The sequence below is a fragment of the Colobus angolensis genome, unplaced genomic scaffold, assembly GCF_000951035.1.
Source record: "Colobus angolensis palliatus isolate OR3802 unplaced genomic scaffold, Cang.pa_1.0 Scaffold117, whole genome shotgun sequence".
Lineage (NCBI taxonomy): Eukaryota > Metazoa > Chordata > Mammalia > Primates > Cercopithecidae > Colobus > Colobus angolensis.
Window position 1 is genome coordinate 1638730 of NW_012112808.1, and position 22394 is coordinate 1661123.

Here is a 22394-nt window from a genome sequence, read left to right on the forward strand (position 1 = left end):
CCAGGATGGTCTCGATCTCCTGACCTCGTGATCCGCCCGTCTCGGCCTCCCAAAGTGCTGGGATTACAGGCTTGAGCCACCGCACCCGGCAAAATTCAACTTTTTATAATAATATGTGGACCAACACTCCCTTAGACAAATATAATATCTAAAGGAATAGATTGGGCCCATGAGCTTACTGCCCCTGCTTCATGATATCCTAACTAAAAGTAAGCTAAGAGAACAATTATATCTTTAGGGGAAATACTGGGGTTGGGTGCCTTCCCATGGATTTGTAGATCTAACTCATGTCATCCTCTCCAAAAGGAATGACCTGCTCCGTCCACTGCCCCCTATTTTTATCTGTCAATATTTTACCCACATGTGTCAGTCAGAATAGGGTAGTTGCTATAATAAACAACCCCAGCATCTCAGTGACTTAATAAAGGTTTATTTCTCTTTCACACAAAGGCCAATGTCATCCTCCTAGTTGAGTGAGTCTCCTGTAAGCAGTAAACTCGGGGATTTAGGGTCCTTCCAACATGTGGTTCTACCCTCCCAAGTCTTCCACTTCTAGCCATGTGGACAAAAGAGAGAAAATAGAGGATCACGTGGAATATTTCATGGCTGGACCTGAGAGTGGCCTTCATAGCTTTCATCCACATTGGCCAGCACTCAGCCACCTGATTCCAGGCAGGTGTGACAATTCTGGGAAACGCAGTCTTCCCAGTTCCCCAGGAGGAAAGTATCATGTTAGTTTTCACATGCCACGCTTAAAAACCTCACGGATCCAAGAACACTCTCTGATAATGCTAATTAGAAATACCCTTACCCTTCCATTCAATTAATATATGTTTAAAATATGCCTGCAAGTCATATTGTGGGCATTAGAGACAAAATGATAAGATGACCTCCATATCTTTCAGGAGCTGATGTTTCAGTAGGGAGGCAGGCATTCGAACAACTCTATGGTAACATGATGGGAGTTTTAATGGACTTAAATACAGTGGGGGCAGATATGAAGAAATCCTCTTTAACCATGTGGAGCTTGACACTTTGTTGATTGTGTGTACATCTTATCTTGTTACTATATCAGCGAATCCTTAAGTACATAGATCACACTCTATCTTTGTATCGTCCCTATTACCAGACATCTAGGGGTGCCCATAAACATTTGTCAAATTGATGAATGAATGAGTTTCTGGTGCAAAGGAAATAAACACAGACTCACCATTTGAGGAGAAAAAAATCAGTCTGTCAGCTTTTAATAGTTTAAACTTTTGGTACATGAGATAATATAATATTCTTTTGAATTGTTTTCTTTCTGATGCCTTGAAATGTCTATGGTGGCTCATTCTATGGTTTCCAAATAGATTATCTTCAAATAATTCACAACATTTAACCCAAAATTACAGTTTCCTGAGTGTGTAACCAGTGTTGATTTCATTTAAGCAACATGCTGTATCATTTATCTGGGCTAAAGTGGATCAGATTAAGTTTCAAGGCAATTATGTCATATTTTTGGTGAGTATAGTCATTATTAGCTTAGGAACTCTTTAAAGGAAGTTGGTTTCAAATATCTTCTACCTATTATTAAATTTACTACATAATTAATTTATAAATATAACAACTTAGATGGTCTGATAACCGAGTTAAAATTATCTAGGCACTCCCTTCTTTGTATTGTTGAATGTATTCAATAAAAGCAAAAGAAATCTCAGTTTCTAAACTATGAACCAGATGCCATTCTCCTGCTTAGTTCAGAGTTGACAAATCTGTTGTTTGCTAAATAAGCCTTATTCTAACACCAATATTAGAAGGAAATGAGTTTCCACCATTTATCCTCAAGTTTCAAAGTGGACATTCAAACTTCTTTTGAGAATTTGGGGGAGAAAATGTTTAGGAATGCAGTGTCGTATATCACTCACTCATAAGAAATGACTCCTTGTTTGCCAGCCTAGGAATCAAATTTGGAACCATTTATGTCAGCAAAAGACTGGGGTATATGTATGTTTTCACAGATGGATGGAAAGTGAATGTAAACCAAAGACAATGGGGTCTTGCCCAAAAACCTCCATTTATGCTCATCATGCAGTGAAAACACCCCCCTTTTTTTTTTTTTTTTTTCTGGAGAGTCCTGAACTTTGTCTATTTAGTCTGAGCCTTGCTGATGTATTGCTTCACATTTTGGGGGATCTGCTTTGGCTGTGTGGCTCTCTATCTAGATTTGTAAGTTATTTATACCACTTACTCTTTGTCTCCATCATCATACTTGGTAGATTAGGCAGTCTGCAGACAAACTAGCACCCATGTTCTGTTCACCTGCACACCTGCTTTAATGCATTTAGCATTCAGTTGGCACCAGATTCTAGATAGCCTTGCCATCCAATGATCTGAAGTCTACTTTTTTTCTTTTATGGAATATTTTAAAATACCAGTGTGTGTGGATCTTGCCTTCATAATTAAATTCTAGGCTCCATAAAACAGGAACTCTTCACTGTGTTTCTTCTGGACTTAGGACAGCAGCAAGGAAAAAAGAAGTGCTAAATAAGTATTTGTTGGAGATGGTATACCCAAATATACAATGGTATAGGTATGAATACATTATTGGGGTTAAATCTGGTAAATCTGGGGTCTGGGATTCGAAATCTTGGGCCCATGAAGTAGAATAGGAAAAAAACAAATTTTATTGTTCACTAACTACTAACTGAAATTTAAATGTCCTTCAATGATTAATGTAGTCCGTAAACTCCAAAAGTTACAGCAGTGCCTGAAACTTGGCCTCCCATGGAAGTCTCAGGTATTTTTGTATCACACTGCACTTGTAGATATCTTAGAAGCCTCACTTGTGTTCCTAACTGCTTCAAAAGTATGCTAGCTATTAAAACTTCAATTAAATTCTATTTATGTGCTAATAATGATGGCTATATTAATATCTCACAAGTTTTTAAAATATCTATGTCTTTTTTAAGAAGCTAATTTTAGTATGAATCATTTTCTTTGTAATTCTATATATTGTATTTTATTCGTTTGGAAACACCACTATGTGAAGTGTCCATAGCACCACCAAACTGCCAAAGAACCAACGACGTGATTGATCTCAACGTGGTTGAGAGCCACTGCTTCAGACCTCGCTGGCACATAAGCTAGTTTTAGGAGGCTGCTTTGGAGTCCAGTGAACTGGTTTCAGAAGCCAGGATTTTCATTTTACTGACTGTATGACTTTAGGCAAATGACATTGTCCCTTTATAATGACCCGAGGTCTTTTCCAGCTATGAACTCTGTGATACTTGTTTTCAGACATGCTAAAATATGCCTTACATCAAACTCAATAATTTTATTAAGCACTTGAACCCTCAAAAAAGTAAAAAATATTCACAATATAAATAAGTTTTAAAATGGTTTAGATAAATCCTTAGCTAATAGATCTATTATGGGTCAACTAAAGTTAGCCTAGGAGGAAAGGAACCTTGTATGCACACCCAACATTTAAGGTTATTGGACAGTGAGACAGCTGTCCCTATGCACAACAGGGGCCATTTCAGTGCTTACTGGAACATCTCTCAATGATAACCAAGAGCTTTTACATGGACATTCAGTGTAGTTAAGGAGAAAATTATCCACATTTTCCTTCAGTGCCTTTGATTAAATTCTGATGATGTTTTCTGAAAAGGAACATTAAAAACTAGGACCTCTGGAGACAGACATGTTACAATTATTATTACAAATACTTAGCATTTTTATCATCATCATTAATTACATTTCTCCTTTAAGGGTTTATCATAATCTCCAAGCCTGCTATTTGTTCATTTGTTCATAATTATCCATGAGTAAGCAATTTGTTCTGTGTTCTCAGAAATTGATTGTTTAATGTTTGGTTCATTTAAAAAAATTGTTTCACAAGGGAGGTTCAAAAAACTTGTGTTTTTCTTCCTTTTTCTTCTGGTATTAAGGATACTTCTGATATCCTTAATTATCCTGGATTCTCACTCCATCCATCCCCTACACAGGAATATAATGGGGGCTTTCAGAAACACAATCGTAGGATTTTTATAAAATTCAGCACATCAATATAGGAAAAGAACATTCAATGGTAAGACAGCCATCACCTTTGATTGGATATATTAATATATTTTTGCATAAAGTCCTCACTTTCTCATATAAATTTATTCCAGTCTTATTTGACCTTAGTTGTCTAGGCTGTCTATCATTGACAAAGCAGAACTGACCACTCGCTTCAATTCCATATCAAAGTTCATTTTCCCTCACCTCCCTCTGCCCACGGTTCAATGCTAAAAAGGAGCCAGGGGAGAAAGAAGTAGCAGATCAAAATGGAAAATACCTACTTTGTGCTCAAATAACAATAAAATATCCATAATGGCATGTGTTCAAACCTCTGTATCTCCACAGACTCAAGTAACATGGTTAGTATATTAACCTATTAGGGTTAACTGATTCTAATCAGGTTCTGTGTCTGGGCAGGGCCCTCTGTTTTTTGTGCTAGCAGTTTCCCGTGAAGCCAGACTATTTAGTGGATGCAGCACTGTTCATTTTGTGTGAAAGCCCATATTCTTCTCTTCATACTTTTCAAAGATGTGCTTTCCTCATTGTAAGCCCAAGTCATGAGATGATGCCTCAAGTGCATTGTGAAACATTTATTATTCTGAGAGACTCAGGTGATGAAAACTCTATGTGATTGGTGTGTGATTCTTTAAATGGGCTGTCATTTATGACAATGACTTTATTTATAAGGCACTGTTCCTAAGGGAATATGAGTTTTTTGACCTTGAAATACATGTAGCAATTCTGCTTGGCAATTTGTAATTGTCCTCCTTAAAATAGTAAGAACTGACTCTTGCTCTTTTTTTTGAAACTATATTCAGCCTTGGGCAATAAACTCTAACTCAGCTAAAGTTACATAAACCCTGAAAGGAAATAAATTTCACCACTGTTGATTGGTAAATGTCATAGACATCAGTGCTATTTATCAAACATTTCTAGTTTCCTGCCATTTAGCCCAAAGATAAGATTTTAATTTCCTATCCCCTTTAGGGTTCAGCATGGTCATATGACTTGATTTGGCCAATGACATGTGGGCAATAGTGATATAGTTCACTTCTGAGTGAAGGGACTGAGAGCTAATACATGATTTATCATGCCACCTTTTTCATAAGGTAATAATGCAAGCACCTAGCCAACTTGGAGCCTCCATCAGGCTGAGTCCCTGAGTGACTACCATGAACAGGGCAGAAACCAAGACTGATTTTTTTTTTTTTTCCATGACCAACATAGTGCTTGACATACTGTTAAAATTCTAGAAATATGCATGTGTGTATGTGGGTATATATGTATGTGAATAAATATTTGTGTGTATGTGTATATGTATGCACACACATGTACACAGAGAGAGAGAGAAAGAGATAAGCTGAGTAATTTTTCTGAGAATAAACCAGAATTCGGGCAATCTAGTATGAAAAATTTAACTCGTGGCTGTGTTTGTTTCCCTTAGTTTCACTTGGTTAACTCAGCAGGTTTTATAATAACATCGTAACTGCTATTATTGACTTTATTCTAAAATAGGCTATTAAAATTTCTAAGTAACTCCTTTAAACTAGCGTGTCCCTCCTTTTTGATGCCTCCCTGGCTGCACTTCGGTCAGGCTGGAATAGGAGAATTCAGTAGGGGAGGGAAAATATATAATATATAAAGAGAAATATAAAAATTTCCTGGTGTTCAAGAGATAACTTAAGTACTTATACCTTGAGGAGAAAATACAGATCCTCTCACCCAGTGCATTAGTCATGTAGGTATAATAAATGAGAAAGATGGAATTCAGGGGACCTGAGATCATTACAGGGGTATCTCACCGAGATGATTTTTTTTTCCAGCAGTAGAACCTCCTGGGCTGATCCTATTGAAGAAGAGGAGATAAATTGCTCTCTTTTGAAGGTGCATTAACCTTAGGTTCATTTAATGAATTACCTCTCCCAGTGCACTAACAGATACCCTGGGGCCTGAGATGAAAAATGGTCTCTTTTCTCACTGAGAGGCTCAAATGCATACTGCTTCCTTCTTTCTCTTCAACTTGTTTTGACTTTCATTCTTTATCCTCTTGTGATGTATATTTAACATATAACTATCATGTACTCTCAGTTTAAAAATAAAAATGGGAAATCTATCCCCTAGCAAGGGCAGTATGTGTTTCTTTTAAATAGATTTTTCTTAACTTAATTTCTTGATTTTCTTAACCTCGTTTTCTCCTCTGGCGTCTTATGTTGCAAGCTACTTGCTGTCCATGATTCTCTAAGACACCCTAAGGAAAGGAGTACTGGGTAATAATACAGTAGGTGCTGCAAGGATGTGAGACATGTAGTTAAATGACTCAGCAGATGAGCTCAGTGGTCACCCCATATTCACAGACCCCTCAGTAGAGGGCATTCAACTGAATGCTCTTCCCCTTCCTCCTCTGTAGAATTACCTCTCGAGAATCATTGGATCATGCATTTGTTTAGAAAATATGTATAGGTAATCATCAGTCTTTGAGTTCCTCTGGAATCAGAGCCTGAGATAAGAATTTGGGACTGTTTTAAAGCATAGGTTTTATTATTATTCAGGTGTTATGAGGCCAACAGGTCAGGAGGTAACCACCATTGAAATGATAGTTTGTTACTCACAGTTCCTAAGAGGAGGGGGCAGCCATGCCCTGTGGGGCCACACGGGATAGCACCAGGCCCAGTCAGGAGGCAAAGGGAGTGAGGGGGAAGGGTGCACAGGAGGTCTTAGAGTGGTTTCTGCAGGAAGAGCCAGGCAAGGCAGGATATGCAGGGTTAGAATTGGCATTTAGGGACTATCTCTAGTGGTCTGGTACCTTGGCCTGGGATAATTATGGGAAAGAACTATTGCCGCCTCGTGTTTAAGAGTCATATAGAGGAGTTGGTTCAGAGTATGGGCTCTGGATTGGTTGGTCTGGATATGAAAGGCATGTTCTCTAGGGCTCATTTGCTATCTCTAAGAACTGACCAACCCTGATAGAGGCAGTCCCTCCTTAGTCAGCAAGGCGGCAATGCCAAATTATCAAAAATATAGAAAACTACATGTATAGTTAATTCAGGGCATATATAGTTTATTTGGGAAGTGATCCCCAGAAAACAAAAATGAAGAAGTGGGAAGAGTGAGACAGTGAAGCCTGGGGCTCATTTCCACTGGGGTTCTTCTGGGCAACTATGTAGAATGTACCTCAGAATTGTCCCTACAGAGAACAGGAGGCAGAAGTATTTATTCCCTGACTCTCAGCCCCCAGTGGTTGAGGGTTGTCTGCAGGGACATTCACATCTATGCACTTCTGGGATGAGCTCACACACAGAGACTGTGCCTAAGGCTTCAGAGAAAGCCCTGAGACAGAAGAGGTGATTGCCCTGAAGGCAGGTGAGGTGGGAAGCCATTAGGATGCCAGGAACAGTTCACCTCTTGACTGCAGTTAGAGTGAATAGGTGGGCCAAAGGGTGTGGCATGGGGCAGCCAAAACTATGTGCTGCACCACAAGTCCCCCCAACCCAGCCCCTCACTGAGGAACATCAAAGAAGCCTGCTCCTTGAGATGCAAACCCTAAGATGACCAACACAGAAGGGGTCAGAGCAGCCACATACAAAGTCACTTTCAACAGACAAAATACTCCCAGGCTGGCAGGGCATAAGCCATTCCACCTGCCGAAAGAAAAACCCTCTGCCAATCAGAAATATTTCCTATCGGCTATGAAAACAGAGAAAGAAGAAAATAAATGGGATAAATGTTATTATGCCTTTCTGAGCATTGCACAGGGAAGATAAAACTCTGACTCAAGGATTAGATGGGAGGTAGGGATATCTTCATTTTGGAGGTGAAATTTTGCCTGATTTATGAAGGATTTAAGTCATATAACAACCACCAAATCATCAAAAATTTAGAAAACTACACGTGTATATATATATGTGTGTGTATATATATGTGTATATATATATATATATGCATGTGTAGTTTTCTAAATTTTTAATGATATACACATATATATGTGTATATATAGACTTAATACATATATACAACTCTATGTAGTTAAATAAACTATATAACTATATGTGCCCTCTATTAACTACATATCTATCTATCTATCTATCTATCTATCTATCTATCTATCTATCTACCTACCTACCTAAAACTCTCTCTCTCTCCACATATATATATATATATAGTTTATTTGGGAATTGATCCCAGAAAATACTAATCCTCTCTTCCCTTTCCTTCTGACCTTTCTCATTCTTCCCTTTTCTGTCCCCTCTGTCTTCACTCCTTCCTCCCCACCTCTTCCTCTCTGTTCATAACTCGCATTGTTTGTAGGTATAACTTGGATCACCTTCTGGGTTTGCCTGCCAACACTGCCAGCAAGCCATAACATCAGGACAGTAGCTCTCTGGCACTTACATTTTAATTCACAGCCTTTTCATAATTTTCACAAGAACAAGTATAACGGAACATCAAATCTTTCAAATCAAACTGTTGTTCCTTTCCAACTGGCTTTACATTAAAATTGTACTGTGAGAGTGATGTAGACTTTTAACAGGCAAATAAACTGGAAAAGATAGGCAAAAAGTGAGGCTCACGTGCTCCTACCAGCACTGCCTCTGCCACCTCATATGTCCACACACCTGGGCTTCGAGCTAAGAAGCCTACAGTGCCAGGCATCCTGCTAATAATCAGGGATCCCATTATCACTGAGCCATAAACTAAATTGTTAGTGACATACATGCTGGATTATTCCGTCTGTTTCTCACTCCATACATCCAGACACTGACACTTAATTATGTTGTTCCACAGTAGATCAAGTTTTACAGCAGCAACAAAAGATTAAAACTGTTTTATATTGGGGACATTTAGAGGATAAACAGCAGAGGGTTCTAGGAGAGAACGATAGTCAGCTTTGTGGCCATCTGGGAGAAAACCATTCAAGTGCTATTAATACTTAAAAACCTTTTAGATTTTTACAGTTTGCAACGTTCCTAACAAACTGATCTCTAACTCCACAGTGAATTTTTGGTGTCAAAACACACGGCTGAGCTATTTCTGCGTCTTTATTAACAGAGACAGAGCTGTCAGCTTTGTGCTGTCCTGGTGGCCTGGTTGAAAGCTGGTGTCATTGAAGAAGCAAATCTGAGTTTTCGGTTGTGCATGAGAATACATCCACTGGTCATCAACAGGCTCTAGGTCTGCCTATTTGTGTGGTTACCTCCCATCTTCTTTCTCTTCTCTCTCCTTTATTCTTTTTCTTTACTTCTTTCTTTATCTTGTTTTCTCATAAGTTTTCTGAGTCTACAGAAATATGTATTACAGTATTACTTTAAAAGAAGTTCTTCCAAAATCTATGTCAAATTAACTTGGCCGAAAGAGCCAGAGTTGCTTCTTCCCAAATAGCTCTTTCTGCTTGAACTGTAGTATAATATCAAGACAAACTTCAGAGAAAAGAATGGTAGCTAACATACAGTAGATAGAACTGGGAGATGATTGGAAGGCTGAGGTGGGAGAATGACTTGAGGCCAGGAGTTTGAGACTAGCCTGGGCAACATAGCAAGACCCCATGCCTACAAAAATAAAAATAAAAAACTTAGCCAAGTGTAGTGGCACACACCTGTAGTCTCAGCTGCTTGAGAGGCTGAGTTGGGAGGAACTCTTGAGCCTAGAGGTTTGAGGCTGCAGTGAGCCACTTCACTGCACTCTAGCCAGCCTGGGTGACAGAACAGAACCCTGACTCAAGGAAAGAAAGAAAGAAATGGGAGATGAATGATGAATAAATAGCCTGCCATCTTGCACACTGGCTCCCACCCTCATCCTCTTATTGCCCCAGTCCCCCATGACTCCTTCATTCTCCTACTCTCACAGCCCTCTCTTGGCGGTTATGTCCCAAGGGGCAAGTTGGAAAATCTCCAATCTGGTGTCTATAGTGAAAACCAGCATCAGGTATTGGCAAAATCCCAGATTAGTAATGATATCACGGTTGCTGAATCTTTCCGTGCTTCAATTGGGGAGCAAATGTTTATACCATGAAAGTTTAAAAGAAATCAGTCAGGTAGATGGAGTGCGGTGGCTCAAGCCTGTAATCCCAGCACTTTCGGAGGCCGAGGCAGGCAGATCACTGGAGGTCCGGAGTTCAAGAGCAGCCTGACCAACATAGTGAAACCCAGTCTCTACTAAAAATACAAAAAATTAGCTGGGCGAGGTGGCAGGTGCCTGTAGTACCAGCTACTTGGGAGGCTGAGGCAGGAGAATCCGTTAAACCCGAGGAGCAGAGGTTACAGTGAGCTGAGATCCGGCCACTGCACTCCAGCCTGGGCAACAGAGCGAGACTCTGTCTCAAAAAAAAAAAAAGAAATCAGTCAAGTAAAGCTAGATAATAAAGGGACGGAAAAGAACTGCAACAACCGTACAGTGTTAAATCAGAGTTTATTAGTGTTGTTATGGATGACCGTGATTATATGATTTCATGCATGCTTTAACTGATTCTTATTTATGTAGCATATTTTTAATCTTTTACTTTGAAAAATTCTAGACTTATAGAAGGGTTGTAAAAATAATGCAAAGAATTCTAGTATGCCCTTCATGATTTCTCAGTGAAATCTATCTTTATCATATTTTTTAATCATTCCATAATATCAATAATATGTATATATTATTAACTCCTGAATTTTTGAGGTAACTTGTAGAGTTGGTGCTCTTTACCCTTAAATATTTTAGAGACTATTTCTTAAAAACAATTATATTATGCAATCACAGTACCATGAAATTAACATTGATTAAATGATATTATCTAACCTGTAGATCTCAGTATTACCAATTTTTTTCACTAATTTCTGTTACAGTGGAAGGAAGAAAAACATTTTTCCAGTCCAGGATCCACTCCAGAATTACCGTTTGCATTTAGCTGTCATGTTCTTCTAGCCTCGTGGTTCCTTATCTTTTTTTTTTTCCATAATCTTGAAAATTTTAAGAGTATAGACAAATTATTTTGTAAGAAGTCTTTCAGTTTTAACTTTTGTGGTGTTAAAGAATCGTTTTCTAAGCAATGGGGTAAGGATTACCTATTTAGTAAGTGGTGCTGGGAGAACTGGCTAGTCATATGCAGAAAATTTAAAGTAGACCCCTTCTTTACATCTTATACAAAAATTAACTTAATATTGATTAAAGACTTAAATGTAAAACCCAAAACTGTAAAATCCCTAGAAGAAAACCTAGGTGATACCATTCAGGACATAGGCACAGGCAAAGATTTTATGACAAAAACACCAGAAGCAATTGCAACAAAAGCAAAAATTGACAAACGGGATCTAATTAAACTAAAGAGCTTCTGCACAGCAAAAGGAACTATCATCAGAGTGAACAGACAACCTATAGAATGGAAGAAAAATTTTGCAATCTATCCATATGACAAAGTTCTAATATCCAAAGTCTACAAGAAACTTAAACAAATTTACAGGAAATAAAACAACTCCATTAAAAAGTGGGCAAAGGACATGAACAGACACTTCTCAAAAGAAGACATACATGCAGCCAACAAACACACACACAAAAAGTTCAACATCACTGATCATTAGAAAAATGCAAATCAAAACCGCAGTGAGATACCATCTCATGCCAGTCAGAATAGCCATTGTTAAAAAGTCAAAAAACAACAGATGCTAGTAAGGTTGCAGAGTAAAAGGAGTGCTTTTACACTGTTGGTGGGGGTATAAATTAGTTCAACCATTGTGGAAGACAGTGTGGTGATTCTTTGAAGATTAGAGGCAGAAATATCATTTGACCCAGCGATCCCATTACTGGAGATGTACCCAAAAGAACGTAAATTCTTCTATTATAAAGATACACACATGCATATGTTCATTGCAGCACTATTCACAGTAGCAAAGATGTGGAATCAACCCAAATGGCCATCAATGATAGACTGGATAAAGAAAATGTGGTACATGTACACCATGGAATGTGACACAGCCATAAAAAGGAACGAGATCATGTCTGTTGCAGGGATATAGATGGAGCTGGAAACTGTTATCTTCAACAAACTAATGCAGGAACAGAAAACTAAATACCACATGTTCGCACTTGTAAGTGGGAGCTGAATGATGAAAACACATGGACACATGGGGGAACGACACACACTGGGGCCCTTAAGAGTGGAGTAGGGGAAAGGAGAGCATTAGGAAGAATAGCTAATGGATGCCGGGTTTAATAGCTAGGTGACTGAACGACCTGTGCAGCAAAACCACCATGGCACATGTTTACCTGTGTAACAAACTTGCACATGTACCCTGAATTTAAACAGAAGTTGAAGATTAAAAAATGAAAAAAAAAATTGATTTCAAAAAACTACAATTATAACAAACAAAATATAGCAAGAACACACAACAAATGTATTATTGAATTAATTAATTAATGAGGAAACTAGTAAGAAGATGTTAAAATCAGTCTTTTTTTTTTTTTGAGACGGAGTCTCGCTCTGTCGCCCGGGCTGGAGTGCAGTGGCCGGATCTCAGCTCACTGCAAGCTCCGCCTCCCGGGTTTACGCCATTCTCCTGCCTCAGCTTCCCGAGTAGCTGGGACTACAGACGCCCGCCACCTCGCCCGGCTAGCTTTTTGTATTTTTTTTAGTAGAGATGGGGTTTCACCGTGTTAGCCAGGATGGTCTCGATCTCCTGACCTCGTGATCCGCCCGTCTCGGCCTCCCAAAGTGCTGGGATTACAGGCTTGAGCCACCGCGCCCGGCCTAAAATCAGTCTTAAAGAGCATTTGAGGAGCTAAGATATATGGCAATTTTACCCAAGATATTAAAATAAGATTTCTGGGTTAGATACAAAATTGGTGAATGTCTTAGAGGACCATAAACCAAAGCCTTGGGATTATACCTTCCATTGGAAAGAAATAATTTGCATCTCTACTGGACAAAAATCTATGGGTTAACTTCTGCATTCTAAGAGTTGTAAAGTAGTCCAATCAGTAGTAAGTCAAGCCCAACACTACTCTGCAAAAACACTCTTTCACCTGTTCCAAGTTTTGGATATGTTTTTGAAATGGTTTTTAAGTTACGTTTCATTATTGGCCAGGACTAAGAAGAGGGAGAACTGTAAAGAAGGTACAATGTGTACTTGAAATCGGGAAGTACCCACTTCAGCCACCCCATAATATTTCTCTACCCCTCCCTTCTGCTTTGAAGTGCCTGAGTCCTGTCCATACCAGATAGGCCACTATCAGAGAAGCAAATGATGGGCTCAGACCTTACCAGGGATACTTTTGCCTATTTTGGAAAGAATACATAAAAAGCCTTTAAAAATCGGAGCCCTTTGGGCCTCAGGTATCCAAAGAACACATTTTTTGGAAACTCAGCAGTCAGGAGAGGTCACATAGAGCCAGTTTATGCAGGTATTTTGCTCACTCTTATAAGATCCCTAATTTGTATTAATTCTTTTCATGTCTGGTTTGGTTCTCCTTTGCATGCCCTGGTAAGTTTCCCTGTTCCCCATATATGCGTGACTTTTTTTTTTTTTTAAGTTACCTTTAATCTTTTCTTCATTTAGTTCGTCAGTTAACCATGAAGGGCTTTTTGCTCAAAGTTTGGTTTCAATGTTCATCATGAAAATGACATCCCAAAGAAGAAAATTTACTTTTCTATATTTTACAGAAAAAGAAAATACTAGTAAATATTGCTAATAATTTAAAAAGTATATATGTACATGTTTTCATAATTTCATAGATTTTTAAACGTTGAATCATATTCTTAGAGCTTTAAATAGATTATATCTCATTATCGTGTGTTACTATTAGGTGACAATAAAATGTTTAAAATATTTTTATAGTATTGTATTTTAGTTGTATTGAAAGATATAAGCCTTTCTTAATTTAAGGGAACAGGAATAAAACTACTCACCAGACAATTCAGTCTATGGCTTACAGCCAAGTTGTATAGAGTTTAGATTTAATGCTTATCACTTTTTTTAAGTGAGTATTCTTTTTAATTTCCCTAAGTCCTCCTAAATAATTTTTTGATATTTACTTTTTCTGTGATTATTTTGAGAAGTTTCCAATTCCATTTTTCTTTTGAGACGGAAAGTCTCCCTCAGTCGCACCATCCTCCTGCCTCAGCCTCCCGAGCAGCTGGGACTACAGGCACCTGCTACCATGCCCGGCTAATGTTTTTGTATTTTTAGTAGAGACGGGGTTTCACCGTGTTAGCTAGGATGGTCTCGATCTCCTGACCTCATGATCCACCCGCCTCGGCCTCCCAAAGTGTTGGGATTACAGGCGTGAGCCACCATGCCCTGCCTCCAATTTTTATTTTATTTTATTTTACTTCATTTTTGAGACAGCGTCTTACTCTATTGCCCAGGCTGGAGTGCAGTGGCATAGTTGCGGCTTACTGCAGCCTCTGCCTTCCAGGCTCAAGTACTCCTCCCATCTCACCCTCCTGAGTAGCTGGGACTAGAGATACACACCATCACGTCTGGCTAATTTTTATATTTTTTGTAGAGATGGGTTTTTGCCATGTTGCCCAGTCTGGTCTTGAGCTCCTGGACTCAAGCAATTTGCCTGCCTCGGCCTCCCTTTTATTTTATTTTATTTTTTTGAGATGGAGTCTTGCTCTGTCACCCAGGCTGGAGTGCAAAGGTGCAGTCTCAGCATTCTGTAACCTCCACCTCCTGGGTTCAAGCAATTCTCCTGCCTCAGCCTCCCAAGTAGCTGAGACTACAGGGGTGTACCACCACACTGGCTAATTTTTGTGTTTTTAGTAGAGACGAGGTTTCACTATGTTGGCCAGGCTGGTCTCCGACTCCTGACCTCGTGACCCACCCACCTCAGCCTCTCAAAGTGTTTGGATTATGGGCATGAGCCACTGCGCCCGGCCTCTCAGGCTTCTTAAGTACTGGGGTTACAAGGTGTGAGCCACTGTGCCTGGACAGAAGTTTCCAGTTTTTAAAAGTTAAGGTAGTTCTTCCTAACTGTCCCATTATAAACCTTGCAAACACGTCAGTTCTAAGTGAATATGTTTATTAGAAGACATAATAAAAAGCAAAAATTTGTTATAAATTTACTGCTCAGAGATAATTATTCCTTACATTTGACATTTGGCATTTTTCCTACTTTTTATACCTATTTATTTATGTTTGTATACTAGAGATCACTGGATATACAACTGTCTTCATGTTTTCAATAAACTACTATATCATTAGTATTATCCTGTGTAAACTTTCTCATAATTACTGTTTAATAATGGTATAATATTCCTTTGGGTTAATGGACCGTAATTCATTTCACTGCTCCCTTGTGGTTGGCAGTTTATTTTTTCCTAATTTTCTCTTTTGTGTAGAATCCTGTGAGGGCAATTTTTATGAACCCTACAATTTACATTTACAAAATTATTTCCATAGAAGAGACTCCCTAGAGTGTAGGAATCTGCTGGGAACTAGAAGCATATCAAAAGCTCTTGACATGTGACCCCACCAGTGCGTATGCGTGCTTATCTCAGGGCCTCCTGACTGGGTTCGACTTTCATAGACTGTTCAGTCTTTTCTAATAGTTGTTTTAAATTTAATGTCATTGAATAGTGGCTTCATTGAGCTTTTTTTTTTTTCAAATATTTAGCAGCTGGACTTCTTTTTTTTGTTGTTGTTGTTTTAATTTGTACATGATCCACGTCCTTTTAGATAGTGGCAACTGGACAGATGTAACATTAATCTGCACTGCAGGCCAAGTGCAGTGGCTGATGCCTGCAATCCCAGCACTTTGGCAGGCTGAGGTAAGAGGATTACTTGAGCCCAACTCGGCCAATATAGTGAGACCTCATGTCTACAAAAAGTTAAAAAAGTTAACCATGCATGGTGGTGCATGCCTATAGTCCCAGCTACTTGGGGGTCTGAGTTGGGAGGGTCACTCTGAGCCTGGGAGGTCAAAGCACCACCGCACTCCAGCCTGGGCAACAGAAAAAGATCCTGTCTCAAAAAAACAGAAAAACTACTGTGTAAATGTATGTATGTGTGACTCTAGGCAATTTATTTAACCTCTTTGAATTCCTATTTTTTCATTTGGAAAATGAGGATAATAAAGACTTCACAGAATTATAAGAATTAAATGAGATATTGTAAGCATAATACTTAGCACAATTCCTGGCAGTGGTAAAGAGCCATTAAATGACTTTGTTATAATTGTTACTAAAATTATAATTAACATTTTTCAAGTATCTATTGGGGAAATAGATATTTTCTGTTGGTGTACATGAGCTTTTTATGGATTAAATATATTAATCATTTATCATATTTGCTTATGGAAATATTTTCCAGTTTGTTCATGCTGTTTTAAAGTTTGTTAAATTATTTTACCTCTGTTTCTGTGTTTTGTGAAAATGAGGACCAAATAAGTTTTTACAGCCCTTAACAGAAACGAAAAGTAGCCACAACCCTTTGAGTATCCTCTAACCATTTGGTCATTACTATCATTAGCCTCAAGGGACAGGAATATAAATAGCATGCAGCACCTACTGTTCAATAATGAGGCAGAAGCCAAGTTGAAAAGTTCAGTTCTGAAGATGTCATCCATAATGATGCCAACTCAGATTGTAGTTATTTTCAAGTCTAAACACTTAAACGTTTATTAAATAACCATTAAAAATAAGAGGAGAAAAATTAGCTTCTTATCAAAAACCTGCCCGCAAATTTATCTTAACCTCTGAAATGTGGCCTTCGTTGTTTCAGTTAAGGCCTTGTTTCATTAGCATACTGGGTCATAAGTTGAAGAAGAAAACACTGGGGTAAAATACTGAGGTTTCAGATAGTCTCCCCCACCCTCCCCGAATTCTCTAGTGACTGATTTAAATACTGAAACTTTGCATGCTACTTTGATGACTATATATTTAGTCACCTTCCTTTGGGTCAAATTGCCGTACTCTTATTTTTTCAACCTGGTTTTCTTTGCAGTGTTTGACCCTCTCACCCAGTTACCTCATTTTTGGTGGGGTAAAGGTGAGAAAAGATCAAATCACTGTTAGTAGCTGACTACAAGGTATGCTGAGGCTTTAAAAGAGTCATTCACCAGTATGGTTGTATCATGTTTAAATTTCTAAATGGCTGAGCAACATGTGCCACTCTCCGAGTAGACTTAAAATGATGAAACTAAGTGAAACCATATTAACTATGTAAGGGGATCACTAGGAACCCAGATTGTGCTATTTGCTAGCACTCATTGCAGTTTATTTAAACTCCGTGTGCTAGAAAGTTATAAAATGACACAAGGCATGATCCCGATTTGTAGTTCAGAGACTAGTTCTATGCGATTTCACTATATGTAATCTAACTGGTGTTTGTTTAAGTTACAGATACAATCAGAGCAGCCCTTCTCAAACTTTAATGTTTATACAGATCCTCCATACATCTTTTTAACATGCAGATTCTGATTCAGTAGGCCTGAGATTGTGCATTTGTAACAGACTCTCAGGAGATGCTCCTGTTGCTAGGCCATGGACCACACCTTGAGTGACAAGGGGTTAGAAGCAAATTATCAACTGGGAGTACATAAAGAATTCACTAGGAAGCTCATGAAACACAGATTTCCAACGCTACTCCCAGAGGTTGATTCAGCAGGTTTAGGGTGGAGCCCCAGGATTTCAAATTCCCAACCAGCTTCCAGGTGGTGCTGCTGCTGCTGCTGATCGCAAACCACAATTTGGGTAGCATGAACAATTTGGGTAGCATCTCGGACATAAAACAAAAGTTAATTATGGTGAGGTGAAACCTGGGTTGGTGGAAAGTCTCTTAGGTTGTCTAGAAGGAAACTGGGTTCTCTGGCACAGAGCTTCTCTACAGATCTCAGTTTCCTCACTTATAAAATAAGCCAAATGATGAGTGCCCCCCTCCCCAGATATCTCACACACAAAGCAGAGGAATACACTTTTAATTTGACGTACAAGTTTTAACTATTTTGGCCATGTCTCCTCTAACATTTGCAGGACCCAGGACAAGAGTACCAATGGACACCTAATGCCATATGGGTAAACATTTAGTAGTTATACATTAAGCCAACAGGTACATGAGACAATGATACAAATTACTTATTATTGCAATAGGTGACTTAGCCACCATGTACAACTGTCATACATCCAACGTTCATTCATGAATACTGCCCAAGACCACAGTTTGTTACTTAAAGGAAATTGAGACAGGGAAGGATTTGACAAGTTAATTAATCATTTTTCCCCTTACCTAAGCACTTCTATTGCTAAATCCTCCTTCCACTCTGAAAGGGTGTCCATCTCTGATGTTTGCATTTGCACAATCGACAACCCTTTGTGACATTCAAATGCAGTCTCCTTTTATTCTGAGATACAGGAAAAGAAACATAAGCACCTCCCGGACAGTGTTAATGATGAGATCAGATGTTTAGGATTATACATCACATTCTGCCAGAGCGCAGTATTGTTTTGGTGGTCATAATGGAACTGATACCTGAACCTGAATATCACTCAAAAATCACTCGAGGTGCCTGATATTTGGGAGAGACATTTGAAGGACCAAACAAACCACTTATTCCTTTAGATGCTCTAAAATTGAACCGTATAAAAAGTAGACTATGCTGAAGTCATATCATTTTAGCTACATGGAGAAATCTTGTTCCAAATCAAGACATATTGATATACCCTCTGGTTCTTTGATGACAGTGTGGTGGTTATATGCAGAATGTTTCTGCACCATTTGCATAACTACTGCTTAAGACATCCACTATGTCATTCAGTAGTCCTTACATGAGAGTTCAACGAGGTAGACGTCCTTAAATTTACTATCAGGTTAAGAAAAGAGCAGATTGTCTCTTTGGACACTTCGTGTATTTCTTTCTTTAGTTGCCTGGAAGCTCAGCAAATAAATTTGGTATTCATCTGCAATACTTGACTCAGCCCATGGCATGGTTTTTACACATTAATATTTCTTTTCTCTAAATGCCTTGGTGGAATTGTACTTTTAAGTTCATCTATTTTTTTAATGATTTAAACTAATCACATTAACCCAGGAAGAAGCAGCATATAAAAGAAAGGAAAGAAACAAACAGCTTAATGACCTATCTTGCTGAGTTCCTACAACTCAAATGGGAAAATATGTGCATGGTAGAATTATGCAAATTACTGTGTAAAACTTCCTATAATTGACAGGTATTATGATATTTTATCTACCTCATGACCCAAGATGGCTGCTAGAGTTCCAGCCATCATCGGGTTAGAGTATGTCAGTGTAGACAGAAAGAAAAAGGAAAGTCAGAAGAGCAAAATGAAATCATTTTGATGTTTTTAGCTTCTCCAGAGGCTCTATGAGACACTTGGTCACATGACCACATCTACTGGCATGGACTACTGAAAAATGTAACATTTTATTCCTGGCAACAGTGAACTTAGCTAAATATTAAGTTTCTGTTACTTTGAAGAAAGAAGGGAAAATAGACAGAGATAGAAAAATTCAATTCCTGCCACAATTCTTTGTTCATATTAGGATGGGAACAGGTTAATTTTTTTGTTATAGAAACCACACATTTGATTTTTCAAATGATCATAAAGTTTTAAAATATCTGATGCCACACTGAATACATTTTTATTCAAATATTTTCCACATTTTAGACACTCAAATCTTACATCGCAAATTAGTATAATTTTTAACAACAAAGTAAATGAGATTTTTAAATGAGAGACAGATAACTTCCAGAATTGTTCATGTACAATTTGACTTTGTTTGGGGATTGAATCAGTGATTTATTTTCATAAATATTGATTTCTTTTCCTGGTTGTTTTATGAACCGAGTGAGAAGGGCCATTGTATTCAGTCTTTTTTGTTGTTGTTTTCACTTATTCAGAGTGCAGCAGTGATTGTGGATATTTCCTTGACTATTTGTACTTTAAATTCACATCAGATGATAAATTGAGCATGAGAAATATGTTATTAAATTGACTGCATTGTAAATTGCCACTTTACATTTTCTATTTATAAACATGGTACCTTTTACTCAATATCCAGGAAACTTCGGATAAATATGAATTTCCATTAACTTATGTGTTAACTGCCAAAACCTATTATTTATATCTGAAATGAACTAAACCAAGATAATTTAATCTTCTAGTCCAAGGTCAAGTGCATTAAAAGAAAACGTGTTTTATGAATAAACAGCATTAAAAACACACAGCCATTACACAGCAGTTTTTCATGACTAACACAAAAATCTGTGAACTGAGTAATAATCATCTCCACTCACTGAGCTTTTAAAAATCCCATGTTGAATTAATATACTCACTTCTTCTAAGATTATATACTTTATTTTTCACACACAGATAGTAATTAATAGATATTCATTGATTCTGATGTAGGTGGTGTATAAGTGACTACATTTGTGTGTATGTGTGAATGGTCTAAAATATTGTGGTTATGGATTTAATGTCTGTGTATCAGTCAATTCTGATATCAATGATGCACTTATGACTCCCTTCCCCAATAATAGGTTTTAATGTATTAATCATAATTTTATGGTGGAAGGGGCACTATTAGAAATTTTCATTGTCCAATTTTCTCACCATGACCAGCCAAGCATCTATCACTTGTTTTTAACTTCTCAACTAGTTTTCACAATTGGTTGTCCTGTAAAGTAATAAATGGCCCAAATTTTCCACACACTAATTAAAATTCCATTTCTCATGAATTCTTTAATCGAGTGCAAGTCATTATGTGCTTTGTTGATTCTTAAGTGCAAAGATAATTGCAATGGGCAGCATGAAAAGGGTTTGATTATTGCCTGTCGACGCTTGTGAATTCTAATAGGTCTAATTGCATAGCATCAATTCATCATCTCAGCATCACTTCTTTTTATTATTAGCTCTCTGAATTGTAATGTGCTCATAAAGAAGTGTTGTAGTATATCAGAGATGACATGATACCTGGCCTATTATAATTTTCAGCCCTTACCTTGTGCAACTCTCGAAATTAAAAGTTTATTATGGAGTGCCCTTTTTCTGAAACTAATTTAAAAATGCTCCTGTATGATGAAATGAATACTGTCCAATAATCTACATATTAATTTGCTTTTGTAATAATTCCATTAAATGACTGCCAAGACCTTTTTTGCTCATATTGTGCCTATAAATTCAGAACATAATGTGTTAGTTGGAAAACATTTGTTAAGCTTTTTAATGGGAATTCCTGGAAGCATTTCTCAGAGAATTTCTATACTAGAGTGACTATTCTAAGGCTAAAGAAAGAAAAAGCTTCCACTGCATAATGATGTAGAATCTTCCATGCACCCCAATAAAATGACTAAGGGACCACTAGCAATTGAGTTGCTAAACACCCTATCATTTGCATGTATTGACTAGAACAGCCCTAGTGTAGAGAAGGAAAGTAAACCTTTCATTACTCTATGGATAAAATAACGCTCTATATATGTGAGGAAGTGTGTCTAATAATAATAGATGCAAATGGGGACTTACACCCTGTATCAAACACTGTACTTTAATCATTATTTCAAATAATCTCAGGGATTCTTATGAATAAAGTTTCACTGTGATAATTTTACAGGCAAGTCTCAAAATATCACCCAAGATCACCAGATGGTATGTGGCAAAGCTGGAATTTAAACATCTAGACAGAAGACTGCCATAGCTTGTCTGCTATTTTCAACACACACTATGGCATGACTCAGTCAAATTAATGCCATCAGAATCAGTAACAGTGAACCTTGGAAGAAGGATGAGTATAATGTTAAAGTGTGACTCCAAGTAAACCCAAAAGTTAAATCACACTTCAGGGGCTTCTATTTTTTTTTAGGATAATATAGTCAGAAGTAATTATAATCCATGTTAAGGAATGAGTCAAGTTCCTAGAAGGAGCATCCATACAGCAAATATTCCAAGAGATCGAGGCAAAACCAGTAAGGCTTATCACCTTCTGTTGCAACACCTAACTTAGCTAAATATTAAGTTTCTGTTACTTCAAAGAAAGAAGAGAAAGTAGATAGAGGTAGAAAATTTAAATCCCTGCCACAAATTATTTGTTGGTGTTGGGACGGGAACTTGTTAATTTTTTGCTATAGTAGCAATATATTTGATTTTGCAGAATCACTTTAAGACATTTTATTGGTTTTAAGTATTGGGAAGGGATTTATACTCCAGCTTTTGTTAAAGGAGTGGCAAGGCCACATTGCCAAAAAGCAAATGAGATGAGAGATATTGTTTTGGCCATCTCTGGGTAATACAGCCTGCCACAGGGAATGAGTCAACTTTGTGTTACTGCTTGTTGGGCAGTGCAGCAGTTTGCAAGGAAGCAGTCCCCCAGCAGGTATAAATTATTATTTTAAACATCTCTCTGAAAATTACTGTAATGAGAAGGTAC

At 37.9% G+C, this 22394-nt stretch overlaps 1 protein-coding gene across 4 annotated transcripts in view; it reads left to right on the forward strand.

Moving 5' to 3' along the window:
* Nucleotides 1-22394, forward strand: part of MACROD2 (MACRO domain containing 2) — a 2135582-nt gene that overhangs the window by 1220759 nt on the left and 892429 nt on the right. The window contains exon 1 of one of the 4 annotated variants that reach the window (XM_011962624.1): nt 13229-13413. The exons of the other annotated variants lie outside the window; for them this stretch is intronic. The gene's annotated coding sequence lies outside the window, so the exon portion shown is untranslated. Of the gene's footprint in view, nt 1-13228; nt 13414-22394 lie in introns of those variants that run through there. 4 annotated transcript variants of the gene reach the window in all.